At 35.3% G+C, this 16,585-nt stretch overlaps 1 non-coding gene across 1 annotated transcript; it reads right to left on the bottom strand.

Moving 5' to 3' along the window:
- Positions 1 to 2,076: 2,076 nt before the first annotated feature.
- On the bottom strand, positions 2,077 to 2,180 carry LOC128777460 (U6 spliceosomal RNA). Its single transcript, XR_008422720.1, has one exon. It is a non-coding gene; the product is annotated as a U6 spliceosomal RNA (small nuclear RNA).
- Between the last annotated feature and the right edge of the window lie 14,405 nt (positions 2,181 to 16,585).

The raw sequence follows: 16,585 nt of genomic DNA on the forward strand, positions 1-16,585 counted from the left end.
TAGAAACAGTGAATATAACTGTGGATTAAGATTAGCTGTGAATGGGAACAAAGAGTTAGGAAAGTGGCTAGATTAGGTTGCAAGACTATGGAGGAAACTTGAGTATAGTTGACCCTTGAACAACACGAGGGTTAGAGGTGTCAAGCCCCACACAGTTTAAAATCTGCATATAACTTTGCCCCCCAAACTTAAGTATTAATAGCCTACTGTTGACTGGAAGCCTTATTGATAACATAAAGTCTATTAACACATATTTTGCATGTTACATATATACTGTATTTTTTCAATAAAGTAAGCTAGAGAAAAGAAAATGTTATTAAGAAAATCATCAGAGAAAATGTATTTATGGTATTGTATTTATCAAAGAAAAATCCACATAGGTGGATCAATGCATTTCAAACTTGTGTTGTTCAAGGGTAACTATTGTTTATATTCTGATAAGAAATGGTTTCATAGATAATTATAGCATTTTAATTTTTATAATAAATGAGTAAGGATGACAAGTTTCTTCAGACTAAATCTTCTTAGCACTACACTGTAGTGGGCATTGCCAAGGTCCATGGTCTGGTTATCAGTTATGTTCCAAAATTAATCTTACTTATATTAAAGTATGTGCCAATGGGTTAGTCAGAATATTAATTTTTAATTAATAGATTATTTTTAGAAAGGTTTTAGATTTACAGAAAGATTTAATGGATAGTACAGAGGGTTCCCATACATCTTTCTCCCACACCCAACCCCACACACAGTTTCCCCTATGGTTAATATCTTACATCAGCATAATCTATTTGTTAAAATTAATGAACGAACATTGGTACATTATTATTAACTGAAGTCCATAATTTATTCAGACTTCCTTAGCCTTCATATCATTCCTCCTTTCTGTTCTGGGATCCTGTCTCCTTAATCTCCTCTAGGTTTTGATAATTTCTGAGATTTTCCTTGTTTTTGATGACCTTGAAATTTTGGGGAGTACTCAGCAAATGTATTGTAGGGTGAACATCTACTGGAATCGGATGTTTTTCTCATGCATTAGACTGGAGTTATGGGTTTAAGGAAGGAAGATCATAAAAGTAAAGTGTGTCATTTTTATCATATCTTATCAAGGGCACATACAATCTACATGATTTGTGACCATTGATGTTGACCTTGGTCAATAGGCAGAAGTAATGTTTTCCAGATTTCATTACTGTTACTTTCTCCCTATTTTCTTTCTTTTTTTTTAAAAAATGTTTATTTTGTGTGAGAGAGAGAGCACATGGGTAGGTGAGAGGCAGAGAGAGAGAGAGAGAGAGAGAGAGAGAGAGAGAGAGAATCCCAAGCAGGCTCCACACTCTAAGTGCAGAGCCCAATGTGGGACTCAAACCCATGAACCATGAGATTATGACCTGATTCAAAACCAAGAGTCAGATGCTTAACCAACTGAGCTACACAGGCAGCCTTCTCCCTCCTATTTTCATACTTGGAAGGAAGTCACCATGTACAGCCTGCACTTAAGGATGGGGAGTTGTTCTCTGCCTTTAGGATGGAGTATCTAAATAATTTATGTGGAATTCTTCTGAGATTTGTCTCTTCTGTCTCATTTGTTAATTTATTTAATCATTTGTTTATATCAGTATGGACTCATGGATACTTACTTTAACCTTCGAGTTGCAATCCAATTCTACTTTATTTTATTGCCCCAGTTGTTCCAGCTTTGACCTTTGGGGATCTTTTAGTTGGCTCCTATGTCACTTTAACCTTTATCAGCTATTTTTTAAATTAAATTTAAAAAATTTGACCTCTGTGCTTTACCATTCATTCCTTTCACCCCTGAGCCCTGGAAACCATTGATTATTTATCTGTCACTCTAGTTTTATCTTTTCCAGAATGTATGTAATTGGAATCATGTACTATGTAGCATCATGTAGGCTAACTTCAGTCACTTACAATATGCATTTAAGGTTCCTTCACATCCTTTATGGCTTAATAGATCATCTCTTTGTATCCTTGAATAATATTCTGCTTTTCTCATATAAATGCTGTACATATTTTGTTAGATTTATATCTGAATATTACATTATTTTCTTTTTCCTTTTTTATATGGAATACTTTGAAAATTTGTGTGTCATCCTTGCACAGGGGCCATGCTAATCTCTGTATTATTCCAACTTTTGTATGTGTGCCATTGAAGTGAACACTATTACATTGTTTTTGGTGCCAATGTAAATAATATTGTGTTTTAAAGTTCAAATTTCATTTTTTTAATCATCAGTATAGAGGAAAGCAGTTGCTTCTGTATCTTAACCTTCTATTCTGCACTTCTGCGATGATCACTTATTTATTCCAGGAATTTTTTGTTGATTCTTTGTGATTTTCTACATAGACAATCATGCCATCTCTAGACAAGGACAATTTTATTTCTTACTTCAAAGACTGTATGCATTTTATTATTTTTTTTTGTCTTAATGTGTTAGGATTTATAGTGTAATGTTGAATAGGAGTTATGAGAGGGAATATCCTTTCCTTGTTTTCAGTCTTAGTGGTAAGCCTCTAGTTTCCCACCATTGAGTGTGATTTTAAATGTGGGTTCTTTATAGAAGTTTTTTTTATTAAAAATTTTTTTTAACATTTATTTATTATTTAGAGACAGAGAGAGACAGAGAATGAGCATGGTAGGGGCAGAGAGAGCGGGGAGACATGGAATCCAAAGCAGGCTCCAGGCTCTGAGCTGTCAGCACAGAGCCTGATGTGGGGCTCAAACTCACAGACCATGAGATAATGTCCTGAGCCAAAGTCGGACGCTTAACCAACTGAGCCACCCAGGCACCCCCCCTTATATACGTTCTTTATCAAGTTGAGGAAGTTCCTCTTCATTCTTAGTTTCCTGAGAGTTTTTATCATGGATTAGTGTTAGATGTTAGGATGTGTCAAATATATATTTTTAATATCAATTGATATGATCATGTAAATTTTCTTCATTAGTCTGTTTATATGATTGATTACAATAATTGATTAATATTTGTTGAACCAGTCTTATATACCTGGAATAAATCCCACTTAGTTATGGTATATAATTCTTTTTATATATTGTTGGATTTGATAATACTCTGTTGAGGATTCTTCCATCTATGTTTATGAGAAATACTGGTCTGTAGTTTTCCTTTCTTGTAATTAATGTTTTCATTTGGTTTTGGTATTAATTAAAAAAATTTTTTTTAATGTTTATTTTATTTTTAAGAGAGAGAGACAGAGAAGAGACAGAGTGCAAGGAGGGGAGGGGCAGAGAAAGAGGGAGATACAGAATCTGAAGCAGGCTCCAGGCTCTGAGCTGTCAGCACAGAGCCAGATGTGGGGCTTGAAACCATGAACCATGAGATCATGACCTGAGCCAAAGTCAGACACCTAGCTGACTGAGCCACCCAGGCACCCCAGTTTAGGTATTGATTTTTAATGAAGATATTCCTGGTTTTTGAGTTAGGATTTGTAGCAGTACAATAACACCTATTTTATTCCTTCCAATTAAATTAAATTTGATTTATTTCAATTTGATTCAATTAATTCAATTCAGTACCGTTATTAAGTAATATGTAAGGCACTCAGCTATGTACTGCAGTGGATGATAAATAAATAGGTTCCAGCTCTTGGGTCTGACAATCAATGAATACGTTCCCTTAAGAGAACAAATTCTAGGTTGAATTAGTTGGTAATAGAAGAAGGAAGTTCTTTAAAAACAGTTTAATAAAACTTTGGTAGAGAAATGAATTTATGTATCTATCCTAGAATATTTGCTCCTGAAGATCATGGATTTTACCTGTTTTTGCTTTTGTGGTATCCACAGAGCCTAGAGAGACTTTTGGAATAGAACAAATACTAAATACATTTTTATTAAATAAAGAAATTGTTGGTATAATTCTGCATGATGATCTGCAACTGGCATTCTAAATCTCGGTATCTTCAACTGTCCTATAAATGTTTTTAAGTGCTTAATATGAGTGCTATCCTTGACAATTTTATTTATAATATTCATAGTAACATTTTATTTTCTTGTCACAGCATCTTAACATCATTGCAGTTGCCAGTTGTGAAAAATTTTTAAATTATGTTTTGATATATTTTTGATTGATTGCTTAGGAGGATATAAAGAAAAAAATTTCATTTTAAAATTAACCCATCTCCAAATCACATAAACAAGTTAATTCTTATTTTGATGATATTCTCACTTCACTACACACAGTGCCTACTGTCTGTCCTTCCCCTTTGCAGGGAAGTTACCTATAGAGTGTTCAATACAATGATAATGTTCATTACCATGTGTCAGAAGGAATATCTCTTCAATGACCCATGCACAAATTTTTCTTGTCTTAAACCTCTACTTTGCTCTTAGTTTTTGTGCTATATGATATGGTATACTGACCACATGTTCTTACTTAGCATTGAAATGTGGTTAGCGCCACAAGATAAAACTATATTTTTTATATATTGGGTTAAATAAAATGTATTAATAAATGAATTGTACCTATTTCTTTTGTTTAACATATCTACTTGGAGATTGAAAATTACGTGTGTTGTTTACATTATATTTCTATTGGGCAGTGTTGGAGATTGTTAAGGATATGTGGGGTTGCTATTTATTTGTCACTGGGAAGAAACTAATTGTGATTTTTAAATTGTGTATCATGCATCTACTGATTTTTTAGATGCCCAGAGAAAAGCACAAGCAACTTGCCACCTAAACGTTGATGTTTCCGATGGCTTTTCCAGTGGTGGGAAGCTGGTAACAAATTGGTTGAGTCCAATATTTATGAAAGAAGATGACCCTGATGGGTCAAATGACATATCTAGATAATCTGGGGGAATTATTGTTGGATCCCTAATTATGTGGTTTTATCTGGTTTTATTTATACATGAGTATTAATATTGTATTAGAGTTTATTCTTAAGGCTTTACCTGCTTTGGATCCCTAGACCACATTCCAATTAGTGTTGTTTCTCTGCTACTTTTTCAATAGGGGAGGGAGCTTCTGTTTTACTCTGAACATTCTCATTATCCATACTACTGACCCTTGAATCATACCAAGTTATTTCTCTAGCCTTGAGGTCTGTGCCTTTCATATTCTGCAGACCATCACACAATTTCCCCCATTATTTTTCTTAGCAAATTTGTCTCGGGTAATTTATACTTCATTTGTATTTCCACATGAGTAAAACGATCTAACTCATTCATCATTTTGATTGCTATCCTCTGGAACATTTCCTATATTTAAACTATTCTGGATTAGAGAAATCTCAGTACTTTTCTTTCCTGAAAATAAGTGCAATCTCCACTTCATGAACAGGTAATGTTCCAAAAGAGTAGGAATCATCACGGCTGGAGTTTCAGTCCCAAGGCTAGCTCACCAATCACAGTGTATACCAAAAGTATTGTGTCAATAATGCTGTGAAATTTAACACTGCATACTAAAATATCCCTATGCAAAAACATACATTTTCAATTTGGGATGGCAATAGTGCATCTTCTTTTACTGTGATGGAATTACAGAAGTCTCCCCAAAACACTCCTATCTTTTAGCAAGAAGAAGGGGAAATCTTTCTAAATTAATTGTTATGGGTACCACCAGAGCCAGTTTAGTAATTTAAGCAGCTGAAATGTTGGGGAGAAAACTCACTCTTTGGCACTGGATTCTGACTTTAATTTCTTCCCTTCCCTTCCCTTTTCCTTCCCTTCCCTTCCCTTGTCTCCTCCCTCCCTTCCTTCCTTCCTCTCTCTCTCTCTCTCTCTCTCTCTCTCTCTCTCTCTCTATCTCTATCTCTATCTATATATACATATATCTATATATAGATATATATAGATATATTTCATTTTTCACATACTTTCTTTCACAGATCCATCCATGGCTTAGAAGTAGTTTCTGTTCATCATGGTTTAATACAGAAGAAAAATAGTGTTTTTTTCTTTGTTGTCCATTTCTAAAACACACTAATGTTCTTTCTCATTATTTATTTGCCATTTGTAGAAATAAGGCAATAGCAATCTTTTCTATGTGACATCACCCGGCTCCTTTCACTTAGTGATTTTAGAGGTGGAAGATAATCTTGGTGCAAAAAGGGTTTAAAGAACATCAATCCATGTTTCGGTGGTAGGCCATGCTGGATCTTCAACAAAGGCACTGGCTATGGGATGAGAGAAGCTCTTATTACGGGCTCTAGAATAAAAGCTGAGAAGGACAGTGCAGTGCGAATGACCAGGTCTAGGGGAGGAGCAGAGTGGAGGTGTGGCAGCTTCTGAGACTTTAGCACTTCTTTTTTTAGATTTTTTTCTCTTCTGATCTTAAGATTTGTTCTCCTTGAAGAGCTTTGAATATCCTTTGTATCATCAACAGCTCCTCTCCTCCTTTAAAAGATACCTTACATATGTCATGGTTTGTACTCAGTCAACTCTGTGCTTATAGAATTCAACTTTAAGTTCATGGAAATGATATCCATTGGATGGTTACGTATAGTAGGTACCATTTCAGAACCTTAAGTAGGCCAAGGTATTTAAACTGGGGTTCTTGGAGTTCATGAACTTGTAATCCATATTAAAAAGCACGCTCCTTGGAATAGTCACTTCAGGTGGAAAAAAACCGAAAGTGACCTGAGGTCACTTCTGATGCATATGAATAAGAAAGCTTATTTGCTGCAGAATTTTACTGATTCCTTGACATGATACACATATTGTAACTCTCCAAAAGGGAGATGCAGTGTTCATCATTCAATGATATTATTAGCCAGAGAATTCTTTTTAAAACACTACTTCCAAGAACTAGGATGTTTTGGAATACAATATGTGAAATGCTGAACTATATTTCATTTTGGTATCATTTTTCCACATGTTTTAAGGCTAGGCCTTTTCTAAAACATAAATCTGAGAGCTCAAGGAAAAAAAATCTTTATTTTTTTGGTGTTTGTCATGCTGCAATTTTATCAGCATTACTTATTTGAGATCAACTGAAGAATTTATTTGGAAAAAAGGAGTTCTATAAAAAAACAAAATATGATAACCACTAATCTAGCCAAGTGCCTTATTTTTGTAAGTTAGAAAACTCAGGGTCAGACATTCCTTGAAGTGATTTATTATAGATCTTATAACAAGCTAAAGCTCAGAACCCTATTCCAGTGTTCTTTTGTATTCCCCAAACTACAGTGAATACGTCCAGTAAAGCTCAAATATAATAAAAATGGGCTATATACAGACCCCACTCAGTGACAACAAAATTTAGTTCTTCCCAACCTATTCCTCAAGAGTATTTGATTATTTATTTCATGCATATAAATTTTTTCTCATGGTAAATTAAGGTATTTCACCAACATCTTACTCTTACACAAATTGTACTTCATTAGACTAATAAATATGCAATAATATTTTATTAAATTCGGTCATATTTTCTTTTTCTTTTTCAATTAAAGTGATTACACTAATGTATGTTAAGTAACTATTTTTGCTGCATATTCCAATTGTTCTTTGTTTCTTATGGCTCCATTTTCTCATTCTTGGCTTAAAATTCTTAGCTGCCAGTCATTGTGATGAAGGAGCATGATTATGGGCTTTGGAGTGAATCACAGCTATTCTTGAATTCCATCTCCATCATTTACTAGGTGTGTGACCTTGGGCAGATCACAAAACTTCTGTGAGCCTAAATTTTCTCAACAGAAATATGGTATGATGTCAGCTTCATGGGTTACAGTTCGCAGATTGTTCTGTTCAGATCTTGGACAAAGTCTTAAACCCCATGTCCATTCTTTTTGCTTCTGGTCCTGGAGTCTGCTTTTCTTTCTCTCCTTCCCTTCCTTCTTCTTTCTCTCCATCCCTCCCTACCTCTCTTTCTGCCCCTCCTCCCACATTGTAGCAAATAAAACCTAAAATATCCATTGGTGGTATTGTGGGTTGCTTTTGGAGATGTCTTTCCCCAACTTGCATTGAATTAGACACAGGTTCTTGAGCTATTAATCTATTTTTAGACATTTTAGACCTAAAATGACAAAGCTTTTTTTTTTTTTTTTGGTTTAAAGCTAGTCACTTCATTAAAGTAGACGAGAAATTACAAATAAAAAAGGCCGTAGGAACATTGGAAAGCTTAAAAAATGTTATTTTGTCATAGTTTTTGTGCCTCTTCTAGAGATACCAACTCATTTCCTTTCCTGCTATCTTGAAGTCCATATTAGACTTCTGTTTTCAGCTTTCATTTCTAAAGGTAGGATTCATCAGATTGCACTCCCTTCCTTAATTCTACTCCAGGAATGAAACAGATTTTCAAACCCATCGTATTAGAAGTATACAGGTAAATCATCGGTTACTTCTTACTTATAATGGGGAATAGACTTTCTTGATAATCTCTGTACATTGTATCTTCCACCTCGACAGACCACTCCAGGCATCCTTACCTTTTGATGAGGGAGCATAACGCAAACTGAGGGCAAAGTACAAGCTAGCACCGTCCTTCCCACCCCTCTGGGTGGAATATGTGTGATATTTCTTGGACACTCCTGGCTACCCAAGAACAAAGGAAAGGGGTTTAAGTGCTTGCCATGGTGGTGTGGGAAACTAGGGCAAATGAAAAATTAAATTTCCTTACTGCCTACAGTCCAGCGATAAGTCCTTGAAACAGGCAGAGTGGCCTCCTTCTAGGAACTCAGCTGCCTCAATGATGACACTTTGCTAGGGGCAAAAGGGAATCTTGGCTTAACATTATCCTGACCCCTCAGGATCTTATAAGTCTACTTTATTTTATTAAAAAAATTTTTTTAATGTTTATTCACTTTTTGAGAGACAGAGACAGTGTGAGCAAGGCAGGGGGCAGAGAGAGAGGGAGACACAGAATCTGAAGCAGGCTCCAGGCTCTGAGCTGTCAGCACGGAGCCCGACACGGGGGTTGAACTCACAGACTGTGAGATCATGACCTGAGCTGAAGTCTGACACTCAACCGACTGAGCCACCCAGGCACCCGATAAGTCTACTTTAATATATAAAAATTCCTTTGGAAACTTCCTTTATCTTAGCTCCCCCAAGATGTATGCTGGCAATTATACTCCAAGCTTATGGCCCCCTGAAGGGTCTCATACATCTGAAGGGTCTCATGACTAAATGGTAATAAGTGGTGTTTTCTGAACAACAGCTAGCCCTTCAAGGTCTTGGAAACCTTGCTTCCAAAATATCTTAGAGACTTATGCTGTCCCTAACCCTCTCCCAACCTGAGGGTATATAATCAGTTACCTGTCACAACCCCAGTGCAGCTGTTTCTGCCCATGGGTCCTGTCCCTGTGCTTTAATAAAAACACCTATTTGCACCAAAGATGTTTTCAAGAATTCTTTCTCGGCAGTAGCTTCCAAACCCCACTGTCACCCCAAAACCCCATCATCTTTCATCATTATGAGGGGTGAACAACACAGCATGTTGTCTGTATGGCATTTTGCCAGGCTTGTGGTATGTTATTGGGAAGTATTAGTTTTCCCTTTATCCTTTTTCCTTCAGGGAGTTATGCCAAAGTGGGAAGGAGAACAGAGGCTGTCAACAATTCCGTGTAAAGAAAACTATTAGTGACTAATTCCATGAACTCATTTATATCATAATTTAATTTAGCTTTCTTACCACTTTTTCATGTGCTTCTGACTGCTCTGATTTAGGTTTTTGCTACCTCTGCTTTCTGGGAAGCTTACTGCTAGCACCTTCCCTTACATGCATTTTTTATTCACTTTTTTCTCTTCATGTTTTTTTCTGTTTGAAGTTGTCATTTGACTTTGCCTTTTACTCTCTCATTTATATAGTCTTCCAAGATGCAACTTTGCCTGAAACGTCAATTTTGTGATTTGCCAGTCCATAGTCCTTGTATATATATGAGTTCTCCATGATTCTTCTGTCCTCATCTTTTTTTTAAAATATAATTTGTCAAATTGGTTTCCATACAACACCCAGTGCTCATCCCAACAAGTGCTGTCCTCAATGCCTGTCACCCACTTTCCCTTCTCCCTCACCCCCCTATCATGCAGAAGAATGAATCTTCTATCCTCATCTTAATGCAGTCTCTCTTAGGTTTGTGTTTTTTTTTAAATTTTTTTAATGTTTATTTATTTTTGAGATAGAGACAGAGCATGAACGGGGGAGGGCCAGAGAGTGAGGGAGACGTAGAATCTGAAGCAGGCTTCAGGCTCCAAGCTATCAGCACAGAGCCCGATGTGGGGCTCGAACTCACAGGCTGTGAGATCATGACCTGAGCCGAAGTCGGACACTCAATGGACTGAGCCACCCAGGCGCCCCATCTCTCTTGGGTTTTATAAACCAGAAACAGCTGAATCACATCAACCCATATGAAAAGCAGGGGTTGCTTTATCAACTTTCCTTTATAGATTCTCCCACAATTGCCCAAGATGCTATATGTCAAGCAGGTAGAGTCACAGAGCCCTAACAAGAGTAGTTATACCCACATCTTTCAAAGCTAAGCAGGTGTGTTATATTCAAACTCTACTACATATAAATGAGAAAACTTGCATTTGGACACTTGTCTATGTTGTGCTTCCAGGGAGTGTCTAAATATCCAACTCTTTGCTCATTTACGAAGACATTCTGCCTTTAAAAACATTTAGATAGGAAAATTTTGCTGCAGCTATTACAAAAGTTGAAATTGAAGCCAAAATATTCAAGCCAACATTTATGCAAGTGTATCCTTTGCTGTACAGTTAGAATTTGGAATAATTACATCACTCATGAAAGATAGTTTAGTATGTCCCAAATGGCACTGTTTAAATTTCTATTTGCTATTGTGTAGAATCAGCTAAATAATGTAGTTAAAATTGAGCAAGTAAGCAAAATTAAGAATAGGGTGACCATAACATTGTTAAAGCATTTTGGCACTTTAAATCCTAAATTTTTGTGTTCCCCTAGCAGCAGAGATCACTGGCATTATAACATTTTCTTTTGTCCTCTTGGGTTGTTGCTGCTATCAAAATTACATCCTTTTAAAGAGTGCTAACTAAGTAGCTGAGGAGATCAACAAATAACCTGCAGCTTCTTCCACTGTTATCACATGTTGAAGTGAAAATCAGTTCTTTGTGTCAAATTTTCTGGTATGAGAAGAAGAAAAAAAATTTCTTTTGTCAAAATACTAAAAGAATCACTAAGGAGCCTATATAGCTTTAGTCTTACTAGGCATTCGTTTTGTTACCTTTAGTAGGATTCAGAAAGTAACAGAAAATGTTAAAGCCTATTTATATAAACTCTGGTCCCTCAGAGGGAGGTTGGCACTTTATATTAGGAAGAGAAGTCTGGCTATCACTTTATGTATTCTTAGAAACTTAAAAAATGTAGGACAGGACTACTGAAAAATCTTGACATTCTAGAATTTGGATAGAAGAGGAAGTATATCTGTGAAGTATCTGGAATTCTTCCATGTTCAATAAATGCCTTAAGGACCAGTGGTGAAGAGAGAGCAATACAGATTCAGTGGTCCATAGCATTCTGGAATTTCTGTTCTTCAGCATGCTCCATTTCTCTGTATTCCTTCAACTATTGTTTTTCAGTGCTTCCATTATTGTCAGAATTTTGTCCTAGAGATGAAGGCACTAGAATTCTACAAAAATTTAAGCTATCCTAGGTCAAATCTTTTTTTTTTCCATATATTTTTTTGAGAATAAAACTAAGGCATTTATGTTGAGCCTGGTAACTGAGCTTTATAATACAGGTATAAAAGGCTCAGGAGTACAACTAAAATTTACAAACCTATTTTACTAACCTCTGTTGCTTGTAATTATCTTAAGGTAATAATCCACATCCATCCAGGGCATAGACTATTTTCTACTTCTTGGAGTCATGAATATCACAGATGTACTATATACACTTTGAAAAAATATTTTTTTCTTTTTATTGACTCTTATTAATCCTGCTCCCTTCAAATATCAAGTGACATCTAAGTCCAATATTTTTAAGACTTTCTGCATTCTTTATTTTTTTTTTCTAGCTACCTTTTAAAAATGTATTTACATTTTCAGATAACGTTATCTAAATTTTCCATCCTTAAATAGAAGTTCTTCACTTATTCATTGTGAATGCCTTTCTATGAACACACCTAACTTGGCTCCTTTTTTCCTGAGGTATAGATTCTGGACCTGCCAAAGTCAAGTGCTTATGTTGTTACACAAGCAAAAAATACCCTTCCTTATTAGGCTGTCTTCTAGGAGCAGTCTATATGATCTATGATTCATGATAATCACAAATAGAGTATTTTTCATTCTTCTAAATGGAAGCTCATCTACCACTTATCTACCATCTCATTGAGCTTAGTAAGATTTTTGTGTGTGTGCAACTTGTGATTTTTTTGTAAGAAAAGCTTATTGTTAACTGAAAATTGGGAGGTTTCCCAGAGTCTCCCCTCCTTGTCACTTACAACTATATTTCCTAAGGTCTTATCATCATTGATATCTGTGGAAAAAAATCTACTTCTATTGTGATTCATTGCTATCTCTCAAGGCCATTTATGAGACAGAAACAAACATGATTTTATATTTATACAAAACTTGTAATAGAAAATGTAAAAGTGTGAAACCAACAATAAATCTTCCATGAACCTATTTTTAGCCCACCCATGAATCTTAAAATTAAGATGTACCCCCTGGTTCATGATGAGCACTGAGTAATGTATAGAATTGTTGAATCACTACATTGTACACCTGAAACTAATATAACACTGTATGTTAAATATACTGGAATTAAATTAAAAAGTTAGTAATAAAAAAAAAAAAGATGTATCCTCTTCCCCTTCCCGAGTGCACAATCGTGGGAACTTTGTAGTCATAAAGACTAGCAAAATAAATGTGTTCATGATCCCTTCTTGGTGGTGCTGTATGAAATAAACCTGTAAGTCTTTTGAGATTTCCTTTTTTTTTTTTTTTTTTTTAAGTTGCTGGTTTGGAGTTTTGACAGTTGGTGTGAAAATTCCCAATCTACATGTGAATACTTGATAGATAATGACTATATATACTACAAGAGCAGACATAAAGTAGGATTCCATCTAAATCTGTCAACTTAGACCATAATTAGTATAATTCTATATTGTTTTAGTTGCATTACATCATTCGGTTTTAAAGCAAACAAATATTTCATCAGAAGAAAAATGTGTAAATGTTGAGTCAGCAGAGCCTAGAGCAATTTCCTGTGCCTTAACATCAAGGAAATCTTGCAGAGACAAGTGTTTTAGCAATTTCTGAAATAAAGCTAAAATAACAAGGGCAAATGTCACATTGTTTCATTCAATTGAAATAAAAGTGAAGAACTCTTTTTATAGATTGTAGCAAAAAAAGAGACATCATGGCAAGATGTATATATTTCAATGAATGTCTGTAGCCTGCTAGACATATTTGGAGCATGCAACATGTAGCATCAAAGATGAGGTTAGGAACTATAGGAATTTGACTTTTTGGATTACTTTGCAGTGCTTTTCATTTTCAAAAAAGAAACAGACAATGTGTTTCCAGGGAATTCTTGTCTCTCTTGGATGGTATTTGGTGTGGATTCTCAAATATGTCATCACTATCCCTTGGTAAAGAAGTATGTCTTTTAAAGCAAAGAGCAAACTTCTGCAGCCAGATAATCATATATTTTTCTTTGCATACTGATTTTGGGGTAGGTGCAAGGATGGCCACTTTATCCTCTGAGACTGGCTGTGTTCTTTTGGATTCTCCCACACTCTGGGAATTGTCCTTAGGCAACTTTGGATGGATCCATGCTGGGCTTTTGAGGGTAGAGTTTTAAAGCTCAGAAGAGGAGGTTGAAAAACAATCTTTTTCATCTACAAATGAAAATGCAGAGTTTTTTTTTTTTTGAACAGAATGTAATTAGCCCAAGTGGAATTGGGCCAAGAAAGAAGCATTAACAGGCTAAACATGCCCCCAGTTCTTAGAGGATTCCAAAGATGGGCTCATTCTCAGCTGTCATGAGGGAAAGGTGAAGCATCTACAAAAGTCTAAAATAGGTAAATGGGAGACATGAAAAGAGAGAAACAATTCAATTTTCTCACAAATTAAAGATGACAACTGCAGCTAGCCACCCACTCCCCAATCTAAAAATCCATGTGACTAATTTTTCTAAACAGTCACTGGAATGTTCCTGCTGGGAACAGCACAGATAATATATGTAGCTGGCACTGTCAACTGAGAGAAACTATTGTTCCAGTTGGGGAATGGAGGCCAACTCCCTTTAAGATTTCAAGACAAGCTAATGTAGGACACATCTGAAGTAACTGAAATGAGAAAGGGGGGGGACCTCAAATTAACTGTGCAGTGTGCCAGCTGACCAAATATAAAAACGAAACAAAACAATACAAAACAAAATAATCTCCTTCCCTCAAACTAAAAGAGAAGAAGAAAAAGGAACATTTGTCTTTGTGCTTGCTCTGTGCTCATTTTGGCTTGCTTCAGATACTTTTCCAAGTTTAAATTTGAAAGTTGATGACTCCCAGGAGCAGCAGTGTTCTTTTCTAGGTGTCATTTTTATCTATTTCTGTCAAAGCCCTTTAATAAGAAATCAAGGAGAACCGTCATTTAAGAAAAAGAAAAAAAAAGAAAAAAGGGTACAATAGATGGCTGACTCCAGAATGAAAAGTAGTAGAGATATAGTAAATTTACCTAAAAAAGAGGGATTTCTTTAGTTAATAGAAAGAAGTCTGAGAGCAATGCCTTTCAAAATATGACATCTGGAACTCACTAGAATTAACTACTTGCTGGGGAAAAAAAATCCTCTCCAGATTAAAAAAAAAAATCCTCCTACCCAGAAGTTTTTTTTTTTTTTTTTTTTTTTTTTTTCTTTTTTAAAAACAAAACTGCTTGCCATTTCATTTAGGTGAAAAGACCGTAGAAGTTTTGGAGATAAAGATGTGTTTATGCACTTTTGTAACTCAAAGGCAATTTTGACTTTAATATCAAACTCCTTCAGATTTTGGCTCCTCATGAGAGCAAATGCCCCAGAGTGTTTGTTTTAGCCTTTAACTGAACCGCTTATATGTGAAACTTGAAAGAGATCTTTAGTGTCTCTTGCAAGGACATTTTATACATGCAGTATGGGTTGGTAAGCTGAAAGTTGAAAGAACAGGATTTGAATCCCCCCGCTGAGTAATGCTGGATAAATTATAAAACTGTTTGGAAAATGGTGATAATCATACTTGAATTCTTATATCATAGGTTTATAGAAAAGATTACATGAAATAATGAATGTGAAAACACACTAAGATCTACAAAAACTTCTATAAAGTAAAGCACTCTTTTCCTTAGAGTGTGTTCTTTTATCAGTGCACTTGCTTTGTATTAGGAGTTTCTCTTCAAATCTTTATTTCCATCTCATCTCTTTGAGTCATACTTATATTACTGTAAGTTGACTTAAAAAGAATTAAATGGGCAGTTGTTTACATGGTTAAGTTTTTTTGTCTTCATATATTTTTGTCAGTTTCCTGAGTTCATTTCAGAGATTTTGACTCAAGTCAGGATACTAATTCTCTGAAACCACCTTTTGTCCCACTTGACCACAATGCACAAGAGTCCTGGATAGAAATGGAGGCAAGGGAGCCCAATATAATTTTAAAGGGATTACATACACTTAACATTTTCTATGAGAATATGAACATATATGCCTAAGTGTGGGGAGAATACAAAGGAGGGGAATACTAGAGGAAAATACATGTATGAAAAATGGTAGCAGCTCCAGTAGAAAATATGCAATGACATGGACCGTGGAATCAGAATCCAAGGGTATTTTAGAATTATCTAGTAATACCCAGGGCACGATAAAGGAAATCCTTTAAATTACATTTCTGATGAGGACTATTTGTATTGACTTTTACTTTTCAATTGAACCAAAGCTGTTGTCTCTTGAACCATGTTTCTTAAACGTTAATGTGCATGTAAGTCACCTGGAGACCTTATTCTGATCAAAAGCTCTGGGGTGGTGGCTGGGCTATTGGAAGAATTCAGTGTTTCTGACAAGCTCTTGGTAAGTGCCAAAACTGCTGCTTCTCAGACAACAATATGAGTAGTCAGGCTGAATGTCACTATAATTATTTTTCCCTTACAAGTAACACTCCAAAAATATATCTATGGAGAAATTGTGGCTATGGAAATATTGTTCCAGAAAACTTTCCGTGTTTTGTATGGCTTTATTGAGGTGAAATTGATGTACAACAAAGTGGCATTTTTAAGTGTAAAATCTGATGAGTTTTGTCAGATGGTATATAACCATGAAATCATTACAGCAGTCAAGATAATGAACATTTCTCTCACTCAGAAGTTCTTCATGCCCCTTTGTAATTGTTCCTTTATTTTCTGTCTCTACATCCCATGTACCCACTAATCTGCCTTCTGTCATTTTAGATTATTTTCCATTTTCTAGAATTTTACATAAAAATATTATACAATATATGTACTTTTTTATTGTCTAGTTTTCATTTCCTTCACTCAGCATAAGTATTATGAGACTCATCCATTTTCCCATTTTTGAAAATTGGATTTTTTGTCTCATTATTGAGTTGCATGTACTCTGTTTATTCATGAGTAGTAGGTCATTGAATATATGTACCACAATGTTTTTATT

Source organism: Panthera pardus, unplaced genomic scaffold (assembly GCF_024362965.1).
Source record: "Panthera pardus isolate Hobbes unplaced genomic scaffold, ASM2436296v1 HiC_scaffold_16, whole genome shotgun sequence".
NCBI classification, from domain to species: Eukaryota; Metazoa; Chordata; class Mammalia; order Carnivora; family Felidae; genus Panthera; species Panthera pardus.